Here is a 25,606-nt window from a genome sequence, read left to right as displayed (position 1 = left end):
AGTAAGCAGATGGTAACACTCAGGCCAGGGACATAAAGATGTGAGCTGAGGGAAAGGGGAGGGAGTAGGGGAGAAGCAAAATACTTTCCCCGCTGGGAAGCAATGTGGACCTCAGGGCTAGGAGAAGGCTTGCTTGGGAATTGCAGGATGGTGGATTTCCGCTCTTGCCACTTGGGAAATCGCTTTACGCATACCAGTTAGTATAGTTGTACTTCTGTAAGGACAATGCTTGGTTGTTCAACAGGCAGGAATTTGTGCAGTATGGGAATGCAGGGCCCACTGAGAGGCTTGGACTGGTCAGTCTGTGGGACTTCCCCAACACTTTACATGCACTGGACTTATGGATCATGCCCTTTGTCATCTCCCAAATCACAAAAACATGGAAAAACCTCCAGACAGGCATTGAGAGTGATCTACATTTGCATTTACAAACTAAGCGGACTGAACAAAAAACAAACACTGAAAAACAGTTTTTTTGTAAAGAAAATGACAATGGACAGGTTTTTCACTAAGCTAGGGAAGTGGGAGGAGAGAGAGCATGGAGTTGATTCAGTCCAACGCTGAAAGAAGGCAGGAGCAAAAGTGCTAAACATCACAGCCTACCACTGCTCTTTGCCTGCTCTTCTATACAGGCATTAAATTAAAGGGGGAAAAAAAGGAAAATCCAGGCCAAGAGTTATTAAGTGGCACTTCTACAATTCCTAAGCCATGATGTCATTTTGTTTTGTTTCAAGAACAAGACTCACAAGGTTCACAGAGTTCTTAGCTATTCTTGTTGCAGTGAAAAGAAGTACATGAACTAGGCTGACAAGAAACCCACTGGGGCCCACAAGATAAAGAGACAATGCACCTCCGTGCTGTGGAAGCTATGCAGGTCATGGACACCACTGATAATGATACACAACTGAAGAATAGATGGTGTGTGTGCACATGTGTGTGTGTGCAGGAGGTGATCTTTTGTTAAATATATTCTCTTGTACCAGCACAGTGACTTATTTGCATATTATAAATTGTATTCATCAATATTGATGTGTAAAAGACCAATGTGTAAATGTTCATGGGGACAAAAAGAAAGTATCAGTTCCCAAGTATATTATGGAAAACCAACATCATCTGCCCAGTGACCTTACTACTGCCCTCGTGATAGCTATTGGTGGCATTGGGGTACCAAGATTTCTCAGCCCCTATTAATTCCCTGGTCTCTATGGTGACTTTGGTATTAAACCTGAAACACTTCTAGCAGGGAAGATTTTTACTAGGCTGTGGAGATGGATGGAATAGAAGGGGAAGAGACGCTAGCTCAATTCAATTGAGGATAATTGGTTCAACATAAATGGAAGCAGATGTCCTAATGAGCATAAGGGATCTGCTGCAGCAACTTCTTCCTACTGTTTCTTGCCTTCCTCGTCATTTCTGCTGCTCCTTTCTAGACTGTCTTATGTGAAGACAATAATGGGAAGGTTGAAAGTTAGAATACTTGGCACGGGAAAACATTGCTCAAAAGCACCCCAATTTGCAGAGAACAATGTTGAAACCACAACAGACCTTTCCACTAGTCCTTTCAAAAATTTAGAACATACTCAATCATTGTTTCATCTCATTCCTTGAGTCCTAGACTTCCAGCTGAAATAATAAAGGGACTGTGGTATTAATGATACAAATTATGCTGCTAATGCGGGCAGTTTCCCTCTGGCTGAAGCTCACCATGAGTATGAGCACCCGCCAATACTATAGAGAGGGAGGGACGCAGGAAACTCTGGGACAAAAGAAGACCTGTTCCTGTGATCCAGGTAGGACCAAAGTGATAAGGTGATAAGAGAGACTGTTTTCTATCCCTTTTAGCTGTTTCCCGCATGCCATGAGAGCCACAAATACCCAGCCTAATTTTTTCAAGTGGCCACAGAACTGTTGATTGGGATCCCCTCCGAGATAAATCCTCCCAGTGCATTTAGTCTGTGAACTCACACAATCAGAGACCACAGAGTGGAGATTCTAAAGCCCCATCATTTCATTCCCCAAATAGAAACAACCCATGGAGAAGTTCACTGATCCTATAAAAAGAAAATACATGACTCAACAATGCATGGATTGGCCATATCAGCCAGGATTTTTTTTTCCTCCCAAAGAACTTTGTCTTAATGATCAAATGCTCATGGCTGGATGGAAAATGAAATACAAACTCCTCTTTCTCCTTGTGTAAAATAGGAACATCCCTTGTCTATACGCAGAAGTTTTAAAAGCTAAAAGAGAAATGACTGTTTTTAGACTACAAAGGAAATAACTCTGGATTACAAACTTAAATTTGGATTGTCATTCTGACGAGGCATTTCCACATCAAACAGGATTTCTATGGATATAGTTTATCAATAGAAAAAAAAAATGAAGTTTTAGGAAGTGAAATAAGGACTCTAGTTCTGAACCTGGTATTATAAAACTGCTTTTCTCTAAATTTTTCTTGGTTAGCCAATGACTTCATAATAGCAGGTAGAAGATGGTGAACTGGCGGAATAGTCATTCAAAGATGCCCACAGTCCATGGATAGTGTGATACTAAAACCTTAGGCAAACTTAGTCTTTTGGCCAACACCCTCTGATTGTAGCACCTGCCAAGGAATCTCAATTAAGAGCTGCTTCTCTGTGGGATAAATGCTTAGTGTAGCATAGATGCTGAAATTCAATTCTATTTCCTCTTGACCAGCAAGAAAGCATATCCTCAGTATTTGGATGTCTCTATAGAAACATCTCCCTCAAAGTGGGAAATATATTTTTGTCTGCATCTGTTTAACAATATAATATCCACTAAGACTCTTGAACAGGAAGATCCAAGACCCCTTTGACTGCCCTAAGCACTTGCCTTCCCAATGCCTAAGACAAGCAGTGGCTATTCAGGTTTTCTTTCTAAGACCTTGTAGGGTAAGGAAAAATGTCAGGCTTTTCTGCCCTCCAGCCATCAGAAGAGATGATGGATCCTTGCCATCCTGAATGCATGCCTGATGGCAGGCATCTGGAATAGGGTGTGGGCATAGGTAGATGGGATTCACCTGGGCTGAGACTGGGCTTTTAAGGGCGGCATCACAGGGATGCCAGCAGAAGCCGAAAGAGAAGCCAAGAAAGAAGCCGAGAGAAGGCCAGAGAGCCCCCCAGCACCCCCTGTCTGCTGTGTACCGAGTAAATCCCAATAAAAAGACCTGCAAAAGCCACTGAGGACTCTGACTCCTCCTGTACCTGGTCTGCTGGATCAGAAAACCTGCTCAGTGGTGCTTCCTGACCCTACAGACCTGCAAACTAAGGACAAAAAATCTCACTTCTCACAGTTGTTTCTTTGGGCATCGGCACATCTCCAATAGAGAAGCAATTACTCTTTCTCCTCAACCTCTAAACTTATCTGGAATACTTGGAAGTCTGTTTCCTGCTGTAGTGGCATGCAGGATGGGCATGGAGCAGGATCTCTATGATCTGAGCAGACGGGGTGAAGGAGAAGAGAGTCCTGGAGACCTCAGTGGCTTTTCAGGCTTTTATTAGGATCTACCAGGCACACGGGGTCCTGGGGGGCTGGGAGGCTGGCAGGCCTCCTAGCCCCCAGCAAGTCTTCACTCTTGCTGGGCTCTCTAACATTCTCTGGTGGTCTCTGTTTCTCTGCTCCTCGTGGTTCTACTCTCTGCTTCTCTCGTTCTCTATGCTTCTCTGCTCTCCCGTTCATTCTGCTTCTGCTGTTCTCATGGTTCTACTGGCGTCCCCAAGACGCTGCCCTTATAAGCCCAGTCTTAGCCCAGATGAATTCCATCTACATATGCCCACACCCTATTCCAGGTGCCCGCCATCAGGCATGCATTCAGGACGGCAGGGATCCATCATCAATCCTAATGGTGGGAGGGCAGAAAAGCCCGATACCGTTTCACTTACCCTACACCTGCCGTCCTGAATCTGGCTACCCAAACCAATGGAGATATTTCTGTAGGACAGGGGTCCCAAACTTTTACACACATTAAGTTTGTGAACACGAATAGACCTCAACTCCCACAGTTTCTGTGCTACTAGTGCTAGGACAGAGCTCTTAGATTTTGCATTTCTAAACATTTCCCAGCTAGTGATGCTCCTTGGGGCACCACACTTTGAGAACCAGTGCTCTAGAAGACCTTTCTTCCAACTACATATTGATTATAGGTGTTGCTGCTCAAGAATCTTCCCATTCAGACCTGAACAGAGATGATTAAGTGCTTGAGCCTGCCTCCAGAAAACCAGCTGCATACCACTTAACTAATTGCTGAGATCAAGGGGTTGAATAGATATTTTCAGTTTCAGATGTGAACAAGGGAGGAAAAATTAAGAGATACAGGGAAGTAATTACAACGCCACTATGCAAGCTTCACCAATGACATTCCAATTAACAATCAGAGAGTGCCTGAGGAGCACAATTTTAGTTAAAGATTAAAAGGAAAAATGAGGTAGTATCGATGGGGAGAGGTTATGGAGACTGTCACTTAGAAGAGGTAAAGTAATGTGAAGTATTTTAGGAAAAACAACAACAAATATCCAAGGAGAATTTAATACATAACCTTGTAAGAGGGAAGGGCCTAGCTAAAGAATAGAACATCACATTGTAAAATCATTTCCAGCATTTAAATTCTCCTCACTCTTGTGGCCAGTCCCTTTTATAAATTGGATGGAGTCTTCACAATTCCCACCAGGATTATGGACCACCAGGGTTCAGGACCACCGTGTTCAGGCCCAAGGCTCAGCAGACATGAATCAATACAATAAGCTAAATGATTCCAGACTTTTCCCCTAATCTCTCCTCTGCCATGTTGCCAGATTGATTTAATGAAAAGATGTCATTCATCTACCACCTTGGCTCCCCACTGACTCATTCATCACCTCTAAGTCTGGCACTGAACAACATCTAACAACCAACCTCACTCCACATTTCTTGTTGTGCTTTCTACCATGTCCCAAGCCAGGCCTTCTGCTACTAAGAGCTGGTACATTTGTTGCTTCATGAAATGTGACCACACATTCCTAATTCAAAATCTAGGCTTTCCTGTGGCCTCTTCAAATATTCTTCTCTCTTTGTGCTCGATCTTCAGGCCTATAAGGTCAACCTAAAGGTGTGACTTGGCAGCAAATTACTAGTGTCCTCACTGAATAAAGAGGAACCAGGAATTCTAAACAGTCTTGTAACATTGATTCTTATTCAGTTCAATGTAATAATAGCTGGCAATGACACAGCATTTACACAAACTCTTGCTTTTGGTCCCTATAACTTGACAAAATACATTTTGTTATCATCCCCATTTTACAGGCAGAAACAGAGGTTCAGAATCTGAGATTATGTAGCTAAGTGGTGAAGTTGGAACAGAGACCCACCACCTTACTTTATCTGGTGAGCTGTAGCATCCTTGGAGAAAAGCAACATAGGATGCAGTTCTGCTACAGACCTTACATGGAGTTTATGCCAAAGCAGTTGGCTGATACATAAAGTGAAAATTCCATATCCCCCCCAAAAAAAATTCTCATGTTTGTCAAATAGTCTGGGAAATATGAGGGCTATAACCAAGATGAAAATGCATACATTGTGCAAAAATGAAAAATGATGTAAAAAATATATAAAATATTTTTTTAAATTAAAAAAAAATTCATGTTAGGTTGAAGTTGGTCTATCCAACTTATTCCATAATGATGGTCACGAGGGACCTTACTAAGTCCAAGAAGTTCTACCTGGGATCCTGAGTGATAGTGACGTCATGGAGTCTGACGCCATGTGTTCAGGGAAATTTCCTTTGTTTACAGAAGACTAACCCATACTTATAGAGCTACATAATGGTGGATGGCCCTCAGTATGCCCCAAGTTTCTCTCACTCTCATTCTGGGAGAACTAGAATGAACATAGTAATAGATAACAATATTTAGATACCATGGACACTGCTAATTATGGACTAGACAATAACATTGTAGCCCATTCCATTCACTCAAGTGAATGGAATATCTAAGTTATCTGAAGTTTTCCTCATAATGTATAGATATACCACTTAGGCAAAGTGCCTCAGCTTCCCAGCCTACAGAATAGAAATAAAAGCACCAGAATATTTTGAAACCAAGAAATTTTAAAAGGGAAGCAGGTCTTTGCAAAGTACTCTAAATTAGAAACCAATGTTATTATTCCTATAATTTTAGGTCTCTAAAAAATATCTTCCAGACCAACAACAATAACAGATTTAGTGTGAATGACATAATGAGAATTAAGCGTTGAGAAAGCAATAATCTTTCTACAGAATATGGTCTTCTAAACTGGACTGCACCCCAGCAATGTCCAGCTCCTAATGGATTTAAGATAAAAGCTTTCTATCTTTCAGTTTTTCTAAGTGTCCCCACTTAAACTACCTTCTCAGAGGTGGTACTTAAGACCTTACCTTTCCAATACTGGCACTTTTGGCATTTATGGTGGGTGAAGCATGTATGCAAGAAGTATTATACTTTTTATTAGTTTAACAAACAAAAAGCAAGCCTCTTCTGCTGCCCATTATTATGACTTTATTCCAGAGATCTAAGAATAACTATCTTCTAAGATGTTATCACTGATGGTATGTTTGTGTTCAAGCATTAAGATGGGCTCTGTGTTTTATCTTAAAACACTTTTCTTAAACCTTATAATGGCTCTGATGTGACTAGGTAACACTTTTTGTTATTTACAGTATTGATCTATCATGATCCCAAATCAGTTGTTCAAATGACTTTTGGGGAGAAATCTTCAGCTCTGTGTTGTATCAATAGGTCTATTAATCTTGCTGACAGTTGCAAGACTCTAATTATGCCTCTGCTCCATTGATGAGATGTGATCCAATAGCCATGAACATATGTCCACTAGGGCCATGTTGAAATGAATTGTAACAAATGGAGAATTGCTATAAAACCCTCACCATTCTCTAGAATCCCATATGCTCCTATTCTTGAGCTTCAAGTGACATGAAGAATCCTGGGAAAATGATAGTTACAGACTTCAGAGCAGTTGCATAGCTTAGGGTGTTTACTTGATTTTTTTTTAAAGATTTATGTATTAATTTATACAAGCACTGGGTACAGTCAGAAGTGCAGGAGGGTGAAAGAATTCACCAGAGCCAAAGTGGAGAACAGGACAGGTAGGCTGATGAAATACATTGCTGAGGGGAGCAGTAGGAGTGGCAGGAGAGGTCTGTTGCACCATGTGGGACCACCGCTGGCAGCCAGGGATCACACCAGCACTGAGAAGCTATGGGCAGCTTCGCAGCCCAGTGCTCAACCGCTGCTCCACCGAGGGGGCTCTGTTTACTTGATTAATTAGACCTAATAGTTAAGCATTCTCCTAGAAGCCTAAGGAAATGACACAGATTCCTGTTGGAGATAACAAAATATGTATGTTCCTTCCACATTGGATTTCTCAATGAAACACATGGATAATTTGTTTTCTTGAAATCCAAACAGTGAAATCTCTCACTTTCTTATAGAGCTCTAAATTTCTAAAATTTTTTTGCAAAGAGATTTCTATGTCCTATCTGAGTTCAGGTTTTCGTTCTTATCTTCACTCCTTATCTTTTCATCACTGGCCAAATAAGTAAACCAAAGTCAAGTGTGGGTAGTGCAAAGGGGAATCATCATTCTCCTTAAGATGATTAGCAATTTGGGCCTCCCCAGTGGTGCAGTAGTTAAGTGCTGTGCTGCGAAGCTGCCCGCAGCCTCTGCAGCGCTGGTGGATCTCCGGCCGCCAGCGAGGTTCCCACATGGCGCGACAGACCTCTCCTGCTGCGCCCACTGCTCCCCTCAGCAGTGTATTTCATCAGTCTGCCTGTTCTGTTCCCCATTCTGGCTCTGGTGAATTCTCTCACCCTCCCATGCTTCTGACTGTACCCAGTGCTTGTATAAATAAATAAATCTTTAAAAAAAAATCCAGCTCTATCATTCACTACCTATATAATTGTGGGCAAACAGTTTGACCTCTCAAAGCCTTGGTTTTTTTTTCTTTCTTTCTTTTTTTTTTTTCTTTCTTTTTTTTTTTTTCTTTCTTATTTTTTTTGTGGGACCCTCGCTGGCGGCCAGGGAATGAACTGGTGCTGCAGAGGCTGCGGGCAGCCTCGCAGCCCAGCGCTCAACCGCTGCGCCACCAGGGGAGTCCCAAAGCCTTGGTTTTCTTATCTGTAGAATGGGAGCTAAGGATATAAACGTCTATGGCTGTTATGAGGATAAAACCAGTTAATGAACACAGAGCCTGGTATAGACTAAGTACTGAACAAATGAGGGTAGTTTTAAAAACTAAGGTAATAATAACAGTGATGATAAGAGCTGTTTGCAGAAAAATGTCCCAAAAAGGCAATCGTCTCAATGAACAAAAACTGATAGAATCAATTATTTCACACTTAATTTTTCCATTTGTATCTGCTTTATTGCCTCCTTGTCAGGTGTTGCAATGTAATTCAAATGCCCAATAGGATGTGCAGTGAGCTAACATCTGGTATGATTGTATATATTAGGGCATTAACTTTGGGTAATATTATAGAAGAGACATCAGGAAAATTATATTTCCATGAAGTCAGCCACACAGTCTCATAAATACTAAATAATTAACCAAGATTTCCTGACAGAGAAAGTCATGAGTCACTTTAATGAGTGGCCACAGGAGGTTGTGTATTCTCCTTTTCCAGAATCTATAGCAGAGAAGGTTTTGTTTGCCTGGTTGGCTTAGCATGGATCTGGGAGAAGCAGGGGATGAAGCAGTCATATGTCTTTTAAATATCTCTTCCAATTCCATGTCCATGAGATTATGTATTTCTTCACTGTTGGTCTCTTGGAATGATGTCCAAGACAACCTACCCCTAATGTTTGTTTTCCCCAGCTTGTCCACAGACTACAATTATTTCAATCACAGTTGTTACTGGAGCAGAATTACTGTTCACATTTGCCAGCAACTTTTATGTAATAAATCAGAGTTAAGCCAGTACATAAAACAGAGCGTTGTCAAATGAGGGTTGCTCTACTTTTCACTAAAGTATCTGGGGAGTCATGACTGACTGATTGCATCTCATTTCCCTACCTCCACTGACTCTATCCATCCCTTCTTAGTAGCCTTGTTTGTCTAGTAGAGGGACATGAAAGAGCAGATGATTTAAATAGGACGTAATGTACACACACTCATGGACAAACACTACGGGACAGACCGAGAGTTCTTTCAGGGCAGAAGCAATGAGCCAGGTTTAGGCACGGGGTGATCTTGGGTGGGCACACACATGCACACATAGGTGTGCACAATCCCACAGTCCTCCAACATAAAGGTATTCTCTCCACCCAACCCCAGCTCATTCTGGAGTGATTCACAAAATAGGACAGCCCAGGTGAGGTGAATACAAATGGAGGAAGGGGAGGGGAAGTAGTTCAGGATCTGAATGGAGTGCCTACAAAAATTTAGAACAAAGGAAGTAAAAAATAGAGGTGTTATCCTACCAGTATCTTCTGTCTCTAATGTCTTTTTTTCTGGATAGTAAATGTTACCACGTGTGTGTTAGAGGCTCATAGATAATCATCTCTAAACCCTAATAACCAGTAGTCAACTCCTAGGTATTGGGGGTGGGGGCAATTGACCCGGGTCCCTGTATTTAAGGATAGAGAAATCATAGAGAAGCATGCTGGGGCACAATTTCAAGGCAATTTGGCCTCAAGTCTTCCCAAGTAAACACAGCCAGGGCTGTAGGACAAGGCATAAGCCCTCTATTTACAAATGCAGCCCTCTATTTACAACCAGAGCAAGGTAGAACCAGTGGGTTGGAATTCCCACTTCACAAGAGACTTTCAAATGATTGTGGGATTTCTTTTGGGCTATTAGTGGGCACAGGTTTGAAATCCTTCACTGTAAACCATCTTCTCCAGATATCTATCTGAAGCTCTTTTGGGCATTCTAGGGTTGCCTTGCCAGTCTCCTACTGAACTTATGCCCTGTGCTCTTTCTGCCACACTGGACAGCCTGACTTTGGCAATGCCACCAGGCCATGTGTCAACCTGCAAGGACATAAGAGTGGGGAAGCCAAAACTACCCCACAGCCACAGGTCCCAGACTGGCATCCTAGCCATATGGGGGTAGTGAGGAGGTTGCACACAGACCCCTTTCTTATTTTCTTTTGTGAACTCCAGCATCTTTCAACAACCTACAAGAACACTACCTTTTCAATCCTGCTACATTCTAGCCACATCTGGATCCAAGCAGAATGGCACACAACCCCTTTCAGTGACCTCACTGAAAAGGCTACCCTGATGTTGCCAGTGCTGAAGACCTACCCAGTACTAAGAACAACTGGGGAAAAAATAATTGTGTAAAGAAACAGTTGTTCCATTTATCTGTTACTTCACTTTGAAGAATAGAAAATACTGTCACATAACACCTATACTCACCCCCAGGAAACTGACATGTGCTCCAAGTTACACGTGAATTCAAATGTGATGGTAAAGGATAATCATAATAGCTTTTTTCTGACATCCCTGGGTTATATTTTCTTGAGGATTTTTGAAGAAGACACAGAGAAAGACCTGGTATAAGCCTTCCTGGCATCTGGCATAGGAAACAATTATACCTTTATTACACAAGGAAATAAAATATCTGTGTCTTAGTTCTGTCTTTGGCTGACAGCTGAGGCATGGAAGTTTTATAAGTATTCCTATTTAGGAGTTTTGTTGAGAGCCCAGCAGCCTCACAGCCAAAAAAGAGAGTCTGAGATGTTGCTGATTAGAAGTCATGAGTCTGCTGAGTACAAAGCTGGAGTCACCCCTTAGGAATGTCACAAAGTGACCTAGGCAGTGGAGACCAACACCGCATGAAAAATCAGATGTGACAAGTTGCCTTTGGAAGCAAACTGTCATCTTTAACAGGAACAGTGGTAACAACTCATTAAAGTCCATGATTATGCAATAATATCTTCAGGTATGTACTCTTTTCAATTCCTTCTGTAACTGTTTCATGAAAATTATTTTTTATCTCTTAGAACATTTCTTTTCCTTCAAGATTTTTTTTTTTTTCCTTTTCCTGCTTGCTTCTGGGTAGCACTGGAAATCACTTATCCAAGTCATCCTGCTCATGCTTCAGAAATAATAACTCTTTCCACCATATCAATGGTGTTCACTTGACTTTTGGATTCAAATTTAGAAAGGAGTATCAGGAATTACAAGCTCATGGGGTGAAGTTTCCTTTTCTTTGCTTCTTCCTGCAGGCCTCCATTTTAATTCTATTGTCATAGCATTGATTTTCTCTAGTGTTGTTTCCCCAGCACCATAAAAACATCGCTGTGAGAGATGCAGATGCCCCGAGGAAGCTGATTTCTTATGATTTTCTCATTTGTCTTCATGAATGGATCCACTTATCCCCACTCTATGTTGGGTTTCAGAAAATTTTATGTTCTCCAGAAGCACTTTCTCAGAAAGAGAAATGAGTCTCTTTACTGAGGAGCCTCACAAAGGAGAATCTGCTTTGTCCTTTCTCAAGCCCCCAGATGAGAGTTCAGTAAAGGGAGAGCGTCTTCAGGTGCTGGGCAGCATCACCTGCTCTGCATTGGTCTGCATTGAAACTCCCCACACGTTCCTTTCAAAATGGAGATGTTTCCATTCAAAGGACCTTTATTCTGGTTACCAAAAGAACAGGTCAAGAAATTCTAAACAAAATATATTTCCAGAGTGCAAATAGAATATATTTAATAGAATTGGGAGGAAGAGGTAGAAATGTGGAAAAAACTTCAACCTACCACATCCCGCAGATCTGACAAAATCACGATTCATGTGGGGAAAATAAGAACAGGATATTATACTTCCATTTTGTTTCATTGTGACTGCTTAATGCATAGTTTTAATGAGTAGTTTTAATACAAGCTAACACCCAACATTTCTCTAGGAAGTCTTATTCCTACCCTAGGATTATATCAGAGCTCGTAATACCCACCTGTCATCTTTCCAAATTTACAGTCAAGGTTGATCTAAAATAAAAATTATCTATTTGTATGAAATAATAAAAAATCAAGTAAGAAAACAGATCTTGAGAACTCTGTTCATAAAAATCAATTCTGAGAATAAGAAGGAGAAAAAAGTAAGGGCAAAAACACATGTTTGTTTTTTTGTTTTTTTGTTTTTTAAAGCAGCTTTGAAGAAAGTCTTTAGATAGCCGTAAGGCAAAATATAATTCAATAAGAGAAAGTGATCGCAGTTCCTAATCAACATTGCTGAATGCATGCCATTGGCCTTCAACAAACAAGGTATTCCCTTATAGTACTACCATTTTACATCTTTTTTAAGTTGGGTTAGAGGCATTTCTGTTTACATAACAAAATAAGAGAATTTCAGTTATTATTTGTATTGTATTTCCCAGGGCATTTAGCTTAAGAACTAGCTTTCAAGTATATGACCTAAAACATTTATTAGATGATGTAAAGGAAAACCAAACTATGTAAAGTCATTCAGAAACACATGAAAAGGCACTACCAGAGTGGTCACTTTGGGCACATCCATGCAGATTTGGGAATTTGTGAACCTGATCATCAGGTAGTTGTTACTTAGAAAACTGACCCTTGCTTCTAAATTCCTGTTGTCAGCATATAAATGTCTCAACATGGGAGATTTATTTCTCTCTTTGCCAATGATCTAGTTTTAAGTTTCCAAGGGACAGAGTGGCCTTTGTGGTGTCATAGCAAATCAGAGGCCCACAAGGATGTCCAATAAGAATCTCAAATCCTGGTGCTTCAGTGTATTGGAATGCTCACCGCTTTGATACCATGCATGCACCCGGTGCTCACTACATTCCCGGCAGGATCCTGGGGGGAAGCACACGACATGCATGGGCAGTGCAGGATAAGGACCTGGTTAACCTGGAAGTGGCAACAGAAAGGGTGAAGTTGCATCATGCAATGAAAAAACACAGCTTGGCCTTAGCTGCCATGCAGAAAAGACCTACATCAAAGAGTCTGCAGTGCGGCTCCTGGGTAAGAGTTGATATGAGAGAGGTGAGTTACTTCAGCAATGAAAGACACGGGCAGAAAAATGTTCAACCCACTATAAACAGAACACTGTACAGAGCACTGGCATTACACGTGAGAATAGGCAGCTTGGGGCACGAGGAGGGGAGAGACAGAGGAGGGCAGGTGAGGACAGAATTGGTTGTTACTCTGATGAGATGGTTTCCCTGGCCATCCTTCCATATGCATGTGTTTTTACAGTGTATGTTGATTCAACAAATAACCTCATTAGTCTTTAACATCAACCACAATTTTTAAGATGTTTTGAAAATTCAAGCGAAGCAAAGCATCCGTTACATAAGATACACACCATGATTTCCTGTGGTTACAGTTCATTAGAGGAGCAGAGCCGAGCTGGTCAGATAAATAAGAGACAGTTAAGTGTCAATACCCTTAACACCGTGGTTCCAGAGCTCATGGTGACTCCCAAGGTGTAGCGTGGTGGTGAAGGAGCCCCACCATCATGAAAGCTCGGGGTGGTGAGAGGGTAGGTAGCTCTATGAACTATAACCCTCCAAAGCCACCTACAGCCCTGAACTTGCACCCACTCCCAAGGGAAGTCATCTGTTTTTCATCTCAGCAGGCATGGCAAGTCAAAAGTGAGTTCATCAAATACAGGTTGGCCGCTTCATGGAACCTTAATTACAGGTAAGAGTCCTGATGTGTTTTTATCAAAATCAGTTGAGCATCAACAACAGCAGCAAACAAAGTTTAAAATTCTTCTGAAAGGAATAGAAATACCAGCAGGGGCCCATCAAGCTCCCCACTGATCTCAAGGTCTCAGTGAGTATCTAAGAACAGCTTTCTGTGCTTTTTATCCTCTCCATTCCTCCCCTTTTACCTCTTGTGATCTCTGACACACTGAACACAACTCAACAGAGGGTAAGGTCTAGCCCTGACTCTCAGCGTCTCCCTCTGGGTTCTGACTGTAAGTGGTGGGAGGAAAGCAGGTACTCCCCTTAAACATTCTCCCCGTGCTCTACCTAGCCATCCCTTGGACACATGGTTAAAGCTGGAGAGGGAGGTTAGGCCTTGCATGAATGGGCAGGACACTGTCTCTGCTTTACACATTCATCACAAGCTGGACACCTGCCAGGATTTGAGCAACACGGGAGCGTGTCAGGAGCGCAAGCAGAAGTGAGACCGGTTCCTCCCAGCACCAACTTCCTCGCCCCTTGCCTTGCAGCTGTTTTCACTTGATCCCGATTTATTTCCTCTTATCAATGAAAAGCATAAAGACTTAAGGTGCATACCATGTTTCCAAGAGGATTCTATTTTTGAACAAAAATAAAATACTCTGTACATTCAACAATTATCTTTTTCTGTGTCAGGTACCTGACTAGTCGTAGGGACACATGATTCCATAGCACATGGCTGTGCCCTGGACCAGCGTCCCATTGGGTAGTGAGTCCCTCCAGATGTCAATGCCAAAGCAAGAGCACTTGCTTCAAAACTCCACTGGGGCCTCCCAGGTGGTGCAAGGGATTAAGACCCAACCTATGAAGCTAGCCACAGCCAATGTAGCGCGAGTTCAATCCCCAGGCAAGGAGCTACCCGCATGGCGCAGCAGACCTCTCCTGTCTCACCCGCTGCTCTCCTCAGCAGATATTTCAGTCAGTCTGCCTGTTCTGCTCCTCACTCTGACTCTGGTGAATCCTCTCACCCCTCCCCCCACAACTCTGGCCTGTTCCCCAGTTCTTGTATGCATAAATAAATAAATCTTAAAAAAAAAATAAACAACTCCGCTGGCTACTCTGTATGACTTTGGACAAGCCACTTAATTTCTCTATACCTCTGTCTCATCATGTGTGAATAACACCTACCTCCTCAGTTGTTGAGGGGAATAAACAGGTTAGTAGATGGTGGTTAGTGGCTGGCACATGGTGAATGCTATGTTACTTTGAGCTATTATGATCTTGGTATTCAAATACAGATAAGAAAAAAAGGGCTCTGGAAGCAGAGGGTAGACTCTGCCTAACTTCTGAGGTAGATCTTGAGGGATAAGTAGAAATCTGTCAGGGAGAGAAGGCAGGTTAGTAGATGGTGGTTAGTGGCTGGCACATGGTGAATGCTATGTTACTTTGAGCTATTATGATCTTGGTATTCAAATACAGATAAGAAACAAAGGGCTCTGGAAGCAGAGGGTAGACTCTGCCTAACTTCTGAGGTAGATCTTGAGGGATAAGTAGAAATCTGTCAGGGAGAGAAGGCAGGATGAGGCACCGAAGTAGAGGATAGACGCAGGCAGAAACTTGGAGGACGGAGATGGCACAGTGCGTTCTGGGAGTGGAGGGACATGCCATGTGCCTTGAGCTTAAGCAGACCTCGGAACTGGCAAGAAATGAAGTCAGACAGAGACCAGGAAGCATCTGTGTGCTGTCTAGTCTTTATCTTATAGAAAACAAGCAGCTGATAGAAGCTTTCAAACCAGGTAATGATGCCATTATCTTTTGTAGGAAGTTAACTCTGGTGACAATATGGAGAAGCAATTGGAAGGCAGCGAATAGGTCAATTACTCAAACTACATTCCAAAGGGGGAAAATTCACCTATGCAAATATTGTGATGAAAACCACTGTTGTAGCACAATTAAAGAATCCTAATATCCCGAAAAATGTTCTTTCTCCTCTGCCGGATGCTGCCAAGAGTTCTTAAGTCTGAAGGAACCTGGTCCACAGGATCACTGAAGTTGTACCCAGAACCGCATGGCTATTTCTCATAGAGCACACTCCTCATCTACCCCAATATTTGGGTCACAAAATAATTAAAGTGTGTGTTTCTTTATCTTTGGAAAGGACCCACTGTAGTAAGAAAGTATTCTCTGTGCTATTTGGAGAAAAATTTTAATTTTCTAAATTATATTCAGAATCTACATACAGTAGACAAATGTCAGTAGCTGCAAAAGAGGGGGCCTTGTACATAATAGACAGATGCCAAAATTTATAGACAAATTACACGTGAATACACACAAGCATGCAACAAAGTTAGAGCAAAGTTAGAGCAAACAACTCCCTGCTCTATGACTCATTTTCGAAAGAACTTGGTTAGCGATGGCACCAAGTTGTCACACTCAGCTGCCTTTAGAGTTTTTGCCAAATCTTGTGGAGAGCTAGGGTTTTATGAGCATAATGCACTGGTTTTCTTTCATAGAGCCTTATACTGTAAGGGGTTAGAGATCCTCAGATCCCAGAGGGTTACCTGAGAGTATGAATTCTGGGGAGTATAGCTTTCTTTTGCTTGAAGTCAAGAGAGCAAGAAGGAAATGCCATTTTTGATAGTAAGCTTTCTCTTAAAAATGTTACCGAGTGTAGTTGATGATCACTTTACTCAGTTTTCAAGAGGTGTGGCAAGAACTCTCTACCATCAATGGATGAAGCAGAAACTTTATATACTACTGCATTTAATGGGCAGTGTAGAAATATATGGCATATTATATACAATGGTATTTTCATGCTATTATGACCATGTGATTATGTGTTTGGTGGTTTTATATTTGTTCCAAGTCCTTTCTAAGTTAGAGACTCCCTGAAGCCAGGATAAGAGTATAAATGCGAATCTGGAGGAGAATGAAGCCTCTGCACTCTGACATGTAAAGAAGAAACACGGTAAATCTAATTCATAGTTAGGAACACACTGATACTCCCCAAAGCAGCCACTCCCATGATAGTAACAGTGATGGAGGAGTGATCAGCCTCAGCAGGAAGGCATCGTTGTGGGCAGCCACTGGCGCATGGCCTCATTTCAAAAGAGAATATATGATAGGTCTTAAGTAAAGTTCAAAAGAAAAGAAGGAATCCAAGTGCTATTATTGCTGAAGAAGGGGTTAGGTTTGTTTTGGTCTGGGAACAATGTAAGTTAACGTCTGCTGCTTAATGCCTCTCCCTTTCTCTCCCCACAGTGTACAAAGATGGATGGATACCCAACAAAAGCATCTTTCTGCCTACTGCAGCCCCTATAGGTAAACATACATGCATGCACAGGACCCCAAATAGGCAACAGTATAAAGTAGCATTACGGTCTCTTCACCATTCCTGTTATTCTCCTGGTACTTTCTGAATGGAAACCCACTTGAAATGGCAAGATTTAAGAGCCCATGTTCCCTGACTTCATCAATTTTGATCTATATTTTTCAATTTCTTTACTTCTATTTTTAAAATTTATTTTCTCACAAAGATGTGTGTGTGAGTCTGTGTGTGTGTGTGTGTGTGTGCACTAGCACACGGGCACTAATGGAAGAGTTCTGTATTCTGACTGGGGAGGTAACAAAATGAATCTACATGTGCTTAAAAGTTTCAAACTACATAGAAAAAGAAAGTGTAAAGGCCATACCTAGAAAGGGTCTATAACTCGGTTAATTGTGTCAATGTCAATTTCAAGATTTTGACAATACACAGTAGCTATGTGATATACACCATTGGGGAAGCTGAAGGAAGGGTATACCAGCATTCCGACTGTTTCGTACAACTTCTTGTGAATCTTGGACTATTAAAAAAAAAAAAAAACTTCTAAAAAAATGAGTTACTTGGTATGTGAGCTCAGTGTCAGACTTATATTCTATTTGTGGGGATATGAGCCTCAAAAAAATCTATAAATCGATTTCTTTAAAAGGCATTTATTTAGTATCTGTTATATCGTAGTACTATGCTAAAAGAGGTGTAAGACACACTGGCAATACTGATCAGTATGAATTATCACATTCCCTTTCTTAGAGGAATTCTAATCAAGGCAGAGATGTCATTCGTCTACTATGCAAATTCTCATAGACGATTTCTCAAAACAGAATTGACATGACTAAGCCCACCTCAGGTAAGCAGAGGCTGTGTTACAAGCTGTGTTTAGTAAAGCTACAGATGTTATAATGGCATAGCCACTCCACATGAAGCTGGTCGTGGACTTAACTATCCTTTTTCTTGATTTTTCAGCCTCTCTCTTTCCCTTCTCAGAGCTTAGCACTCAACAGACTAAGAAGCCAATAACCAATATTTGTTTAATTAAAGTACAGGGTGATACTAAGAGCTATTTAGATTTTTTCAAAACAACCAAAAAGACTTCTAGAATAAACCATAAGTGTAAATTTTTAGGTAAGCTGCAAATTAGAAGAAATATTTCTTCTTTGCAGCACCCCCATACATAATGCAAATCACCCAAGAAGACTGGGTGATTGATCACCTGCTAAAATAATACTTTTCCTAGGCAAGTCTATGGGAAATAAAATCAAGGCCAAAGGAAGCAGCAGGGTAGGAGTTTTAGAATGCCAAATACATTACAAGAAACACGTCGATTGTTTCATCTTTCTGAGATGCTTCCTCTAATGGGAACAAAAGAAAAATGGAGAAATGTGCAAAGACTAAAGTCTGGAACTGATGCCTTAGCAAATGAATAACCAGGAAGACCAATTCAATCCTTCCTGAAATAGAAGATTTGGCACTTTTGTTAACCTAACACTGTTATTACCTGCAGGTGGCTGGAGCTTATAAGGAGCCTGGAACATCCACCTCTCTCTAGCTGCTTAAAGGATAAACAACCAGAACAGCACAAAGTGAAAACAAATGAGCTTCAAACCATTCCCTAAAAAGCTGGGAAACTCCTACTGTGAAAAAGGGTCCTATCCTAATTGTAGTATTTTTTTCAGGAATTACTTTTTAAAAATTATTTTTATTAGGCAACACTGATTTACAAACAGGTATGTTTCAGGAGTATAGGTTCATACCTCTACAAATGTATGTTCTCACATCATGCCCACCACCACAACACCATTATTCTTCACCATAGTCCACTGAGTACCCCCTCCCCTTGGTTTTCAACAGACTTCCTTTTCTGGTCACCTCAGTTGGTTTGCTACAACCCTTGCAGATTTCAAGAGTTTGCTTTCATCTGTTCCTTTGCTTTGCTTTTCATATTCCATATGTGAGTGAAATCATCCAGCCCTTGTCCAGTGGAAGACTAGACTCACAGAAATATCTGGCATATGTAAGAGTGAACATCAACTTAAGGAAAAAAATAGGCTGCTAAACTCACCCTTCTGATTCACACCCATGCTAATTCCCTGGATACTTTTACTCCTTCATCTTTGAAGTGGTTACCTCCTTCAGGAAGTCTTCTCTGGTCCTCCCCTCTCCTAGAGGTACCTGAGCCCTCTTCTGGATATCCCCTTTCTTTACGGCTGCTTCTTCTGTGGCACTCATGCCATGGTCATTTATTTCTGTCTCCCTTCCCTGCTAGACTGTGAGCTTCTGGGGGGTGGCTCTGATTTTTTGTCTGTGTTTCACAGTGCCCACACAGAAGGTCCTGGATAAAGATCTGAAGATGAAAAAAATTAAAGGATGGGTGAAGGAAATAGAAGGACTCTACTATAATCTAATAGCACCAAGATGAGGTGCCAAGCCTACTAGATTTTATCTGACTTTATTTTCAGCTTTTTTTTTTATAAATCAATTATTTATTTTTTCTTACATTGTTGTAGTCCCTACAGTTCTCCTGCCACCATATCACCTGGAACCATCACCATAGTCTCTTCTATCCTTCCCTCCCTTGGTTTGACTCCCCTCCCTCCCTCTTCCTTGCTATATGGCTCAGATCTATGGTCACCTTGCTAGTTCTAACTTTTTCTTGACCTTTTCTTTGGTTTCTCCATATTCCACATATAAGTGAGACCATCTGATATTTATCTTTTTCCTTCTGATTAATTTAAGCCAGCATAATCCCCTCCAGCTTCATCCATGTTGCAGCAAATGACATGAGTTTGTCTTTTTTGATCACTGAGTAATAACAGTCCATTGCACAAACATATCTCATTGTTTTGAACCATTTGTCTATTTTGGGGTATTTGGGGTGTTTCCATATGTTGGTTATTGTAAATAGTGCTGCAATAAATAGAAGAGTACAGATTTCCTTTTGAATTAGTGTTTATGTATCATTTGGGTAGATTCCTAGGAGTGGAACTGCCTGATCATATGGTAGATCCGCTTTCTGAGAAAACTCCACACAACTTTAAATATTGATTGGACTAGTTTACATTCTTACATGCAGTGTAAGAGAGTTTCTTTATCTCTACGTCTTTGCCAGAATTGGTTGTTTCTGGGTTTTTTTTTTTTTTTTTCCAATGTGGGCCATTCTCACTGGAGTGAAGTGACATCTCGATGTAGTTTTGGTCTGCACTTATCTACTAGATTTTAAATGGTCCCAGGATCCTGCAGGGATGCAGGGCTTACATCACATGACAATTACATCAGGCTCAGATATTACTATAATCCCCTGAAGTTGCAGTGCCCTTCATTGATTCATGGACTCCTCCCATGTTCCAGAATCACAGGTTATCACCTAAGATGTGTAAAGAAAAGATTGCATGCCTTGGTCTAGGAATGGACTTGGGGATAGCAAGATTCACTACTTAGAGAAAACATCTGACTGAAAGTTTTGAAGCTTATGTTATAACATATACAGCATTATTAGAATAGAGCCTGTTGGTTCATATTCAGTAACTCTAGTCTGTTTGTAAGCAGATCTTTTAGGTTCGAAACTCCTGCCTTTCCAGTGTTACTAAAACAGTAGATCCTTTGGGTTAGATTCTTGGGGAAGTGACTCAGCAAGAGAGATCTAATTATAATAAAGTAAAAATCAAAATCAACAAGCAAGTATTAACCAGAGACACACTACAGGGGTCGGGGAGGAGGGAGCAGTATCAAAACAAAGGGGGGTGGGAATTGTATGGGGACTATAACCAAGATGAAAATGCATACATACATTGTGCAAAAATGAAAAATGATGTAAAAAATATATAAAATTAAAAAAATAATAAAAAATAAAGAAAGAGATCTTAACAGAACATATATATATATATATACATGCATATATGTGTATAGGTACATATGTATGTATATTTATACACAGCATTGGAAAAAAAGAGAGAAGAATGGAGATTCTAGTCATCTTTATGTATTATTTTCATCCTGGTCTCCCAATTATATAAGAGAATCCTCATACAAAAAGAAAAATGACTATCAATTAGTTTAAGAAAAATGATATTAACAGTATGAACAGAACATAATAAAGCCCATTTACAAATGAGCCAGTTTCACCATAAGGAGCAGAACGCTAGTTTAATTTAAAGCTTAAAAAATATTATTAAATATAAGATTATTCTCCTCAGTTAAAAAAATTATCTATTAATGCTAAGGCAATTAAATTAGAGCAGCATCATCACTGTCTGAAGTGGAAAAAATAATTTAATGTCATTGTATCCTCACTGTTAATTCAATAAGAGTTTTTAGAATTATCAACCTAACATTGAATTCATTGTTTTTCGACTTGGTACAAATGTTTGAAAAATTCATTGAGTGGAGTTGTAACATTTAAGTTAAAATAGGGCAAGTGCCTTTACAGTTGATGGCATCTAATAAGGGCTGATGAACTATTATCTGTTGATGTTTACATTAAAGTAAAGCCACAAATCAAATGCCGGTCTCACTGCAAACTGAACCTCTTTTGCTTCTATGTAAGTTTCCTACATGACTCTCCCTCTTGTCCTCTAAGTTCCAACCACACTCAACTTTCAGCTCCTCCAAATCCCCAAGTTTTTGCCCATCTCCTCTGGAATGCAGGTTCTATAGAAGCAGAAAACTCTTTTGACTTGTTTGTTGCTTCACTGGAACCTAGACCAGTGCCCAGTGCACTGTAAGTGGGCAAAAACTTTACTAAATTTTACTAAACAAGTGTATTGGAGGATCAAAAGAAGGAATAAAGGGAAGGGAAGAGAGGGAGGAGAATGAAAGTCCTACCTCAACCTCGCTAAAATTAAATTATTGGTCAATTGATTTAAATACTGTTAAACATAGTTTATTAGTGTCTTGATTATTAAACCATGATGACAGTAGCCCTTGCTTATCCACAGGTCTACATTCCAAGACCCACAGTGGATGCCTGAAATTGCAGATACTATATAAGCAATGCTTCTTCTCACATAGAAACCTATGCATAAATTTGGCACAATAAGTGATTAACAACTATTAATAACCTACAACACTGGGCCTCCCTGGTGGTGCGGGGGTTAACGTTTCAGCACTATCAAGCTATACCATGAATTCCATCCCTGGCCAGGGAGCTAACCCACAACACACAGCAGACCTCTCCTGTCTTGCCCGCTGCTCCCCTCAGCAGTGTATCTCAGCAGATCTGCCTGTTCTGTTCCCTGCCCTGTCTCTGGCGAATCCTCTTACCCCAGCACCTCTGGCCTACACCCCAGGTCTTGTATGTATGAAAAAATAAAATAAATCTTTAAAAAAATAATAACCTACAGCGCTTATAACATTACACTATAATAAAAGTTATGTGTATATAGTCTCTTTCAATTTTTTCCCCCTCTCTCAAAATATCTTATGCATGTAATATTTCTTTCTGCGGTTGATCATTGGTAACTAAAACCACTAAAAGCAAAACCACATATGTGGCGGGGTGGGGGGAGCTACTGTATTAATATGAAGTTGCATCCATATATATCCATATATATATATATGACTTTATATGACTTTTGTACTCACGTCAAGATTTCCATCTTTCTTATCCCAACATAATGAGTCTTCTTATAATTCTGTAATATTTCTACCTAAAAAAATGTTCAACACTAAGCTTTTACTTACACTTAACCACATTCTTTCACTCTCACTGTAGGCAATACAAAACATTTCCTTGTCAACTGCTTTTCTAGGTTCTGTGAAGAAGAAATTGAAAGATTGAGAGCCTGTCACATGTTAATCCACAGTCCTTCTTATCATGGACACTAATAAAGGAGTACCCCTAGCTGAATTCTAGCTGACTTATATACCGATCACTCAACGTGTGATTATAATGATGAAGTGACCCAGAATTCTATACATGCTGGCATATAACAGAGTATATAATTTTGGAATTAAGAACTCTGGATTCAGACTAGGGGCTCAAATGCTGACCCTATTTAGTAACCGTGTGATCCCAAGCAAGTTATTCAGTCTTTCTGAGGATCCCTTCCCTTGTCAATCTAATGGAGAAAATCACAATTAGTACAAACACTAAGTAGAATAGCATCACTTTGTGAAGGGCTTCTCTTTGCACACAGTAAGTTCTCAATAAATGTAGACACTGCTGATAGGCCTAGAGAGAGTTAACTGTAGCCAAAGTCACAGTCCCTTAGCAGTGGATTATCTCATAAATGCTGACTGAATGGGCAGAGGCATCCTGGGGATTGCTATGCGGTGGTCCTCCCTTTCCTTCTTTGCTGATGCCTGTTGAGATTGTGTGCTGCTTCCCATACTTCTGTGATGATGCACCTTATAGAATCTCTTTCCTTGAGTTTATTATAGCCAGAACTGCATGCATGCCACAGAGGCTTAATTAGGAAGTACCTCACTAAGAGTCTGATGCTGGCTCCTGCTCCTGCCTTTACACATCAGTACCCTCCACTTTAATCTTTGTATTGGCATTTCTGTTTAGAAGAGCTAACCAGGAATGACTACCTCAAGGCTAAGAATCTAGGATGCAGATTATAACAGCTCAGCAACTTAACTTGTTTGGGTAAACTGCTTATGCTTCTTTTGCTGTCATTTAGAAAACAGCTTTGGCTGCTTAATATCAGCACATCCTCCATCTTACACACCACTGATTTCTGACAAGAGTAGGAAGTGGAATGCCACACTGCTGTAAACCTTCTCAGAAGCATCAGTTTAACCTTACTTGATCTGGTGGATTTCTGGTAATGAGGAAAGAGATATTCGGGCTGCAGGGTTCCAGCCCAACTCCCCTCTCTTCATTCCAGTTTCACAGGATTTGCTTGCTCAAATCTGCAGTGTAACTGTACTCCCTATCAGAGGTGCCAAACCACGGCTGTGCACTGACCTCAGTGGGCATGTATGCTCTGTGCAAGCATGAATGCCCTTATAGCAGAGCAAAAGAAATGAAACAATCCTTGAAACACGGAGAAACCAATGGCCAGATAAATGTGTTTAGATTAAGGTCCTTTTGCTTCCATTGTTCATATCGGGGCTTCTGCTGTCAATCCCACACAAGAAGAATGTATTAGCATGCCTTGTTCAAGATTTAAAAGCACAATATCCCCTCATCTATGTTTTCTGCAGCTATTGCATCTTGTTCATTTTTAACGTACAAACAAGAGCTAACTGAACCCCCAATCTGACCCTCAATAGCATCCAAGCTTATTTTTATAGCAGTGTTAAGTACACACACCAGCCATTATGTGTACTTTGAAGTAATCCTGTCAACCCCTGTAAGTTCTCGGGGCAGATGTTGAATAATCCTGGGGCTCAGTGGTGATAGATTACTCGGCCAAACCCAGCGGGTAATTTTCCCTAAGTATATATGTGCTTAAATGGCACCTACCAATTATATCTTTTTATAAGAATAAAATGCAGTGGGCCCACTCGCCAGATGCACACAGGTCCCCACCTCCACAGAGCAAATGCTCTCTGCCTCTCCTTTCTAGAAGCACTGTAGGGTAATCCTTTTTCCAGGCCCAGAAGCAGCAGCTGTGAAAACTATGACTATGCACTTAGCACTGCTCTCTCTTCTGGCTCCGAGACTTGAGTCAGAGAAAATGTGCCCTGACACAAGTCCATCTCCCTGGGATGTTGCCATAGAGAAAGTGGGTCCTTTAAGATGCTGTCCCAAGTTTCAGATTTTTCTAGGCACTCCAGTTCAAAACTACCCAACAACCATAGAGAAGTCAAGTGGAAAACAGTAACGAACACTTATTCTATGTTCCAAATACTGGGTTCCTTGCCTATTAATTTGTGGTCACAAATTGCAAAGAACATGAAGGTCCTAAAATTCTAGCTTCAGATAACAGCATCAGGAGTTTGGAGAACTAAATCAAGGGTGAAGGAAAGAAAAAAATCAGAAATGCCAGAGTGGGTTAAGTAAGGACAAAGGTCCAAGCAATAAATTTGGATAATCTTAGCACAGATTCTGTGTTCCTCATTAAATCCTACTGTACTATTTTTAATTACTAAATGTCACACTTGTTATATTCTCTCTCAGTCCACCCTATTCCTCTCTTCTTTCCCTTTGTCTCTCTCTCATCGATCTCTCTTGCTTTTTTCTCACTGTTGCTCTCTTTCCTTCCCCTTTCCTTATTAAGGAAATCAGAGCAATCTCTGTTCCCTGAGGCACAGCAAAGGCAGAGCAGTATTCTTCACTTCAACATCCTTAATTCTTACCACCACACATTGTCAGAGGAAAAAGTGACAGTCAACCTCCAGACAAGGTGACTCCCTAACATTATCCTTAAGATCTGTCCAGTTCACATCATTTCTTTCATTCAAAAATTGGTTCCACAAGCCTTCTTCTGTTTCTTGTTTTCTATTCTTGTTTTCGGGACCATTGCCGACGTATGCACAGTTCTGGGGTTTATTTTAAGTAATTTGTAGTTGACTATCGTTTATTTGTGCAATTGGTGTAATTAAATCTAATTACATAATTGGTGAAAGACTGAGTAATCACATAATTAGAATGTGCAATGGTAACTGTTGAAATTCCATTGTTATGACGTGCAATGAGACAATTATGATGTGTGACAATGTGCTATAATTCATGGGGTACCCTCTGAAGAGTGAAAA

General features: G+C 40.7%; 1 protein-coding gene across 6 annotated transcripts in view; it reads right to left on the bottom strand.

Moving 5' to 3' along the window:
* The window catches only part of KCNMA1 (potassium calcium-activated channel subfamily M alpha 1), a gene marked incomplete at both ends in the record, with an annotated part of 673,962 nt that overhangs the window by 268,507 nt on the left and 379,849 nt on the right, over window positions 1-25,606 (bottom strand). The window lies entirely within an intron of this gene.

This window comes from Talpa europaea, assembly GCF_964194135.1.
Source record: "Talpa europaea genome assembly, chromosome: 10".
In the NCBI taxonomy this organism is placed as follows: Eukaryota; Metazoa; Chordata; class Mammalia; order Eulipotyphla; family Talpidae; genus Talpa; species Talpa europaea.
Note: the sequence above shows the minus strand (reverse complement) of the source record. Positions and strands in the feature narration are given on the sequence as shown.